The following is an 8889-nucleotide window of genomic DNA, read 5'->3' as shown; positions in this document are numbered from 1 at the left end:
TAAAACATCTGAATTCATTTCATATTACATGTGCATTGATTTGATAGCAGTGTTATTAATACCGTACTGGTCATCAAACTGGTTACGGTACTAGTATAGTTGTATAGTGGTTCAACCGGTGTTTCACTAATTAAACCGCATACCGGCGATATTAGATATACATATATAATATATTAACATTAATGTTGAAAAATCAATAAAAAATCAATATTTCTTTTATTTTCATTAAAAATAATTTTAATTAAAAACCGGTTGGTACGACCGATACGGTTCAATTGAAAACTGGCCGGTATGACCGATTTTAACTGGTTTTGACCGGTATAATTATTATATCATACTGACATTGGAACCGATTTACTGGTTTACCCCGGTTCAACCGGCTGGTATGAAACGGTTTTAACAGTGCATAGTTAACTAATGCCATTACTAGGGAATGCTTGCCGTAGAACACAAATTCACTAGAGTAGAGTTTGCTCCGGACCACATTGGCAACTTTATAGGACTAGTTAAAAAGGTCAAGCTGAAAAATTAACAGGAAACCTTGTTTTACTAACTCTATGATTGATGTGCTGATAATGTGAATAACATTTCTTTCATGTCATTGACATTTGAAAATTCTTGGTAGAAAGATAGAAGGTTTTCATATTCTATCGTTGAAAATAAGCCAGACAAGGAGGGCACAAGGGACAAATATTGTTAGCAGAAAATGTCATAGCTGACGCTATCAACTTAATCCCTCTATTTATTTTGCCTTCTCTGTTATATTTTAGAAAGATACATACTCCTTATCCATGATGAATCACCCTGGAAGCTAGGAAATGGCATGAGACATGGATATCATTAGTTATAAAATGTTATAAAATATGATTAGGAGTATTTATTACAAGGATCTATTGTTCCGAAGTATGTCACAAACTAATCAAAATATATCATGTCAAGTAAATTAAAATTGGATTAATTCGGTTTGACTCGATCATTTAAACCTAAAATTAATGACTTGGATGGTCGAATAACTCGAGTCAATAAAAAAATATTTTTTAGAAAAAACCAAGCCTAAAATATTGTTTTTGTCATTTGTTAACTTATATTATAGCAAAATTTTCGTCGTTTAATTAAGTTTTAAACCTATGCACATTTTTCTTACAATTATAGTATAATAAATATGTTGTTTGACAATGTTGTCAACTTAATTATGACATTTTATTGTAGTCAAATATTTTTTTAATGGTTATTTAATTACGTATGATAATATTTTTAAATTTAAAATATAGAGTTCTTAAATAATATTATGAATTATTTAGAATTTTAATATAAACCGAGTCATTCAGTCCAACCATTGACCTATTAAAACTAGTGATTTATTGACTTAATGCTATGACCGAGTGATTCTCCGGTTCAAGTTTAATAATATTAATGTTAGTTATGATTGGAACAAACATATCCTATGTATGTCTGTGCATGATATAACAACTCCAAAACTTTCTAAAATATATATAAACATCTATACCAGAAAAATATTCATTTCAAAACTAAAAAAATTTGTTGCAATTGTATTGTGAATTTTCAAACATCCACGTGAAGTACACATGCAATTGTCAGCAAAGTTGGGATTTAGACAAATCACAACAACGTTCTATTATTCTCAAAACATTTGTTCTTCCAAACATGGACTCCTCGACCTCGTGAAGGGTCCCATACAAGGTTATTGGAACCGGACGGTCCAACCGGTCCAACCGTCACCCGCTTAAATAAACAGTCACATACACCTTGAAAATTGGGAACCCTTTCCAAATCATTTTGGGCTGTGGGAAAACTGGTACAACCTGGTTAGACCAGGTAAAATCGGAATAACTCGGTTGGTTAAACCAGCCAGCTATAAGAAATTAAAAAAAAAACACAATGCAGTAAAAAACTTAACTGCACAATGCACAACAATTCTTCTTGCATTATGCAAAACATGATATTGATAAGTATGTTATTCACATATTTTAATTAATTATATAATATATGTATATATATATGATTATATATGATATTATAATGTTATAAGGTCCGAATGAACAGCTTAACCGGTTAGAACCTATACTTGACCTCTTCCAGTTTGATGTCCGACTGAGATTTCACAATATTGGTCCCATATGGAAAACAACACCTCGGGGACCAGTTCCTTTTGTGTTAACTCCATTGTGCTCATGCTCTCATTTTCTTATAGTTATATATGTTGATGTAAGATTGTAACATTTTGGGTAAGGAATTAACTCATTTTGGGTGTATGATGGTCTTTTTCAATAAGTATTGCTCTTAGCGGTCGAATCTTTGATTTTTTGGTCATCCTGAACATCTATTGAGATCTTACATCAGTAGACCAACATGTTATTATTATGCATATTATAGCATAAGATAATTTTACTTTAACTTGCCTATATTGTCCGCAAAATGAAATGCTTACAGCTCAAGTGGATTATGAGGTTCTTGTTTTGTCATATAATTTTTATAATATTTTGTCTACCTACTTTTCTACTATTGTCGGTTCTATTATTTCCTTTCAGGTCATATGCTCCTATTTCTCATTTTGCATATTATTTTTTTCCTATTTCAATTTCAACTTGCTATTCTTGTCCTTTTTTTAGATGAGGGAAGGTTTAACATGAGTAAAAAACGACAAAAAAGACAAGAAGGAGCAAAGTATATGGGAATTAAGACTCATTTGTAACCCAACTACTATGCATGAAGCGGTTCTTAAGGAAGCAAAGTGCTAATAAAGCACAAAGCTGTTGGTATATCATTTCTTTGTCAAATAAAATCATTACGTAGATCGATATTGACACTTATGCAAGCCAAAAAGTAGTTGCCTTGATGAAATATGGGATTTAGATCATCTACTTTACTCTCTAACAAGATTGAATGTAGAGAAACTTACAAGTTATATTTGAGAGAAATTCATCATCACTCAATAATTTAATACATGGTTAATTTGTATATACGTTAGCGGTGATTGATCTAGTTGGTGTTAAAAGACAAACCCAATAACTAAGTTGAAGTTGAAACTCACATACCCAATAACTCAGTTGACATATCAGCCCAAGATCCATTTTTATTCTGTTTTTAAACTTTCGCATTATTTCATTTTCAGTTTTCTAGTAACTCTGTTAAGTTTCTATTTTTAATATTTTTCTGTTTTTATTCACTTGTATCTATTCATATTCAGTTTTTATTATTCAATAAATGAGGTATTATTCAATTGTTCAATCTCTTCTTCTAAACTTCTTATTCATCAAGCAATTTAAGATTGTCACTTCATTCTTTCATACGAATCACCATTCATCATCTTCTTCATCAAGATTACAAATACCATTTTACATGGTATCAGAACACCCTTTTGAAGGGTGTCTCTGCAGCGCCTCTGTTCTCATCTTCATTATAGAACTGTGATTCGTCTTCTTTAATTCTTGTGGAATTCTTCGCATCTGATTCTTATAGTCATCCATAATCGTGTTTCAACTTCCTTGATTCTTCTTCATTGGAAATGGCAGCAACAAACTCAAATCCCTCCATGGATCCATCGAGTGTGTACTACATGCACCATAATGAGAACTCAAGTACAACCCTTGTTTCATCTTTACTAAATGGGGAAAACTATCATTCATGGTCTAGAGCCATGACTATGGCTCTTGGAACAAAAAATAAATTGGAATTCGTTGATGGATCCATGCCTAAGCCCACTGCTCATGACCAAAGCTTTCCCATCTGGAATAGATGCAATAAACTAGTTGCATCTTGGCTTACTCAGTCCATTGATCCCTCTATTGTTTAGTCAGTATTATGGATGGATAATGCAAAGGAAATCTGCGATGACCTAAGAGATAGATATCACCAAGGAGATATGTTCAGAATTTCTGAACTAATTGGTAAGATTCATTCCATTAGGCAAGGAAATAAGTATGCTAGTGCCTTATATAACCAAATTCAAGGACTTTAGCAGTAGCTAGATGACTATAGACTAATACCACCATGTGAGTGTGATGTTAAATGTACCACAATCCATGTTGTAAAGAACTATAAAGAAAATGATTATGTGATGTGTTTTTTGAGAGGATTAAATGATCAATTTTATGCGGTTAGATCACAAATTATGTTAAGTGATCCTCTGCCCCCTATAAAGTAAGTGTTCTCAATCTTGGTTCAACAAGAAAGACATATGCAACTTGAAGAACCAAGATTATTAGCAAATACTTTTGATAGCAATGTTGATCCAAGAACAAAGGGGATAGAAAGAGGATACATAGGAGTTGGCAGATCCAATAATTTAGGGAGGTCCTCTACCTTGGGGAGAGGAAGAGGCCAAAAATCATGTACATATTGTCAAAGGATGGAACACATAGTTGACACATGTTATAAAAAACATGGATTCCCTTCTAGCTCCTCCAGCATCACCAATAGCTTTACAATTGAGGATCCAGACTATGTTGATGAGCAAGGTAAAATAATAGAAGGTATACTCTTAGACACTCCACCATTCACTTCAGCACAAAAGAATGCATTAAAGGAATTGATCAAGCAGTCCATTAGACAAAGCAGCCACAATACAAACCAGATAAGTTCAATCCTCTGTTGATCTTCAAGAATCTCTGATCATATGTAATTTCGCATCCCTTAAAGTTGAAGATGCTACTTCGATTATAGACATAGAGGCCACAGATCATGTATGTTGCTCTCTACTGCTCTTTCATACTTACAAGAAAATTAAGTCAATTTCCATAACCTTGCCAAATGGAAACCAAGTGGCTACTCAATATTCAAGAAGTATAATATTCTCTGATTCATTTTACCTTACAAATGTGCTTTATATTCTTGTTTTCAAATTCAATGTGATTTCAGTTTTTAAACTAATTCTTATCTAGCTTGTAGATCAACATTCTCAACTAACATATGCCTAATTCAGGAAACGAGCTCCTTGAGGGTGACAGATGCAGCTGAGGTCAAAGGAGGCTTATACACAATGACTCAACTCAACAAAAAATGTCCTAAAAATAGTCACATTAATGCTTACACTAGTTATAGTGATTCTAATATTTGGTATACTAGACAAGGAAATTTGTCTAACAATAAATTGCTTCATATGCAAACTCTATATTCTTTTATCAAATGCAATAAGACCATTGATCCCTGCAATATTTGTCATTTAGAAAAATAGAAAAGTTTGTCTTATTCTATTAGCACTACTAAGTCTGCACATGCCTTTGATTTAGTGCATATGGACATATGGGGGCCATTGTCCACCCCTTCAACCTTAGGACACAAATACTTTCTTACTATAGTTTATGACAAAACTAGGTTTACATGGATTTTCTTTATGAAAGTCAAGTCAGAAACAAGCTAGTTAGTCAAAAACTTCATCTGCTATGTTGAAACTTAATTCAACTATAACCTTAAGGCCATTAAAAGTGACAATGGCAAAGAATTTAGTATTAGGACCCAATGTAGTTCAACAGACGATGGAGAAAATAAGGATGATAAGGGAAAACATGAAGACAACACAAAGTAGACAGAAGAGTTATTATGACAGAAGAAGGACCCCCTTGAGTTTTGAAGAAGGAGATCATGTATTTATGAGGGTGGTTCCAACAACTGGCATTGGAAGAGCGTTGAATCTCGTAAGCTTACTCCTAGGTTCATAGAACCATACCAAATCATTAAAAAAATCGGACCAGTAGCTTATCAAATAGTTTTGTCACCTTTGCTGTCAAACCTACATAATGTCTTCTATGCGTCTCAACTCATAAAATACATTAGTCACCTGTCGCATGTTATTGAACCCGACTCAATTCAATTAAAGGATAATTTCACTTTTGAGACTTTACCATTGAGAATTGCCGATCGGAGTGTGAAGACTTTGCGAAGCAAACAAATCGCCTTAGTTAAGGTAATTTGGAGCTAGACGAATGGAGAAGATGCTACTTGGGAGGTTGAAAGTGGCATGAAGGAATCATTCCCCCATCTGTTTTCTAAGAAGGTGTGATTAATTTTCGAGGACGAAAATTTATAAGTTGGGGAGGATTGTAACACCATGTTTTTCAGAGCACTTTTAATTAAGTAATTAGTATTAATGGATTAAATATAGAAATTCAGTAATGTTTTAGGCTAAACCTCACTTGAGTTTTAGTCTTGTATTATGATTTTATTGCTTGCCCTATTTTTTCAAGATTTTTGGAGAATAAAAGTTTCTGAAACGACTTCGGGTCATTTTATCGAGTTTTCGCCCAGTTTTTTAGTTCCGTAACTCATAATCGAATTCTGATTTCGCCGTTGGCTTTGAAATATTATTTATAGTAAAAAACGACACCAAGTTTTGAAATTCCAAAATGACAAGGATTGCATTACCAATGTTTTGCCTATGTTTTGATGAAGACAATGAGTTAATTAAAGCTTGAAGATAGATCAACAATCAACATGCCTAAGGCTCAAGTGGTGACTTATTAGACTTAGGATATAATTCTTTATTATCTTTTTAGAAGTCTAAGATGCTTACCATAGATATTGAGTCTAGGTTAGGTAAACCTAGGTGTGAGTCTCACAACACTTAATAAAGTAGTTAATCCACTAAAATGAGACATCATCTAGAAATATATGAAAATTAGGTTCATGCATTTGAATACATTGATTTTGTGCATTAAAGGTATTATATTTTGGAAATCATGTATTGCATGAGCATATATCATATAGGTAGTTTACCATGCATTAACAAGCTAATTTTACACTGTTGAATTGATTATGAATATTGTTAATCGATTAATAGAATTGAACAGAATTGCGATTTCAACAGAAAACTGAAAAACTGAAAACAATTATTTTCAAAAACCCGTTAATCGATTAAATGAGTAGTTAATCAATTAACTAGGACTTTAAACAGTTTTCTATTTAAACTAAAATCTCAGCATATGTGGCATAAGAATCCATACACTTTTACATCATTCTCTCTGCATATTTTCGAGTCAATCACTGTTATATCTAGGAGAAAATATTGCATGTTGAATTAGGAGAAAGATTAGATCATGCTAAGGCTTTAGTTTTCATACTCATATTACATGATTCTTTGAAAAGCTTTCTTGTATCATTCTTGTGTTTCTTGAAAAGAAAAAGAGATAGTCTTTTTATAATTGCGTATTTTCAGAAATCTCATGCATGAACATTCATATTAGACTAGGACGTCTTGTGAGTTCTTGCTTAGGTTTTAGGCTTTGATCTTCATTGTAATATCCGAGTATTAAGTACTCATTAATAACTCAAAGCATTGTTATTCAAGGATTGGGAAAATCCTAGCTGCGGTTAGGTAAGGTGTTCTTCACACAAAGACTTGCAGGTCTTGGGATAAAGAGTGATACCTTGGCTGGGGCCGAATCGCGATAAGAAAGGTTTTCTGGGAGGCGGTTTTGGAAAAAGGTCAAACCAAGGGTGACGAAGTTCTTTGGGTTCCAAGGAAGGAGCGTTCGAATCTTGTATTTGGAAGCGTGTGTGTAACGTATATTGTGTTCTATAGTCAAGAAGGAAAATCTCTCATATAAGAGGGGGGGACTAGATGTAGTTTTGCAGTGGATAGCAAAACGAACCAGGATAAATCCCTACGCAATCTTTTCTATCATTTTCTCTTTTATATTTCAAGATGTTTTAATGCAAGTTTGGAGCTGATAGTTTGCATGTTTATACCTTGCTATGTTCTTGTTAATCTTGAATAAAAGAATTTGTTGTATATTTGTTTGTGTGTTGGTTAATAATTGTGCAAGTTGTTGTTCTGATCATTCTGGTTCTGTTTAGATTTAATCGATTAAGCCCACTGGTTAATCGAATAACTGGGCATTTTTCAGCAAGTGTGTAAAAACCAGAAAAGTGGAACTTGAGCTCTGCCGCACCTATTCAACCCTCCCCCTCTAGGTGTATTCTCCCATTGATACCTTACAAGTGATATCAGAGCTAGTACGACGTGCTAGCTCAACCGCATTTGCGTGATCCGAAAGGGACTACATATGGGCTCTAATAATCCATGTGGCGGTGATGGCGCAACCATTAACCGCCCTCCCGTATTCAGTGGCGATGGCTATGCCTATTGGAAGGTTCGCATGAGAATTTATATCGATGCAATTGACACGGACATTTGGGATTCCGTTGTCAATGGTCCATACATTCCACTTCATATAGTGGATGGCGAGTCTAAAGAAAAACCTAAAGGCTTATGGACGGATATTGGGAAAAGAACGTTCCAACATGACCTTAAGGCCAATAACATTATTACTTCGGCCTTATCTTATGACGAATTATTTAGAGTCTCGTAGTGCCTTAATGCAAAAGAAATGTGGGATATTTTCCAAGTTACCCACGAAGGCACGAGTGAAGTTAAGCGCGCTAGACTAAATGCGCTTACGCATGAGTATGAGTTATTTCGTATGCTTCCTAACGAATCTATATGTAATATGCAAAAACGTTTTACTCATTTGTAAATCATTTGGTCACACTTGATAAGACTTTTACTAATGTTGATTTGTATAACAAAGTTTTGCGTTGTCTTGATAGGAAATGGCAACCAAAGGTAACCGTGATAATGGTATTAAAGAAATTAGACAACATTCCATTAGCTACTCTGTTTGGGAAACTCCAAGAACATGAAATGGAGTTAGGGCGCTTGATATTGAATGAAGAGTCAGACAAGAATGGAATCGCACTCAAGACTGCAAGATTTCAAGAAGATCAAGAAAGTGAGGATTCCAATTCAGATTCTGATTCCGATGAAGACTTGACTCTCCTATTTGAAAAATTCAAGAAGTATCTCAAGAAGAAAGGAGGGATCAAGAATCTAAAGAAAGAAGCAAAGAACTCAACTAAGAAAAGCAAGATTCC

The 8889-nt window shown here is 33.9% G+C and overlaps 1 long non-coding RNA gene across 1 annotated transcript; it reads left to right on the top strand.

Annotated features, from left to right (window-relative positions):
* LOC109336132 lies at window positions 250-6385 on the top strand. Its single transcript, XR_002106306.1, has 3 exons — window positions 250-318; window positions 3882-3885; window positions 6371-6385. It is a non-coding gene; the product is annotated as an uncharacterized LOC109336132 (long non-coding RNA).

Source organism: Lupinus angustifolius, chromosome LG02 (genome assembly GCF_001865875.1).
Source record: "Lupinus angustifolius cultivar Tanjil chromosome LG02, LupAngTanjil_v1.0, whole genome shotgun sequence".
Classification (NCBI taxonomy): domain Eukaryota; kingdom Viridiplantae; phylum Streptophyta; class Magnoliopsida; order Fabales; family Fabaceae; genus Lupinus; species Lupinus angustifolius.
The sequence above is the reverse complement of the archived record's forward strand: the minus strand, read 5'-3'. Positions and strand labels throughout refer to the sequence as shown.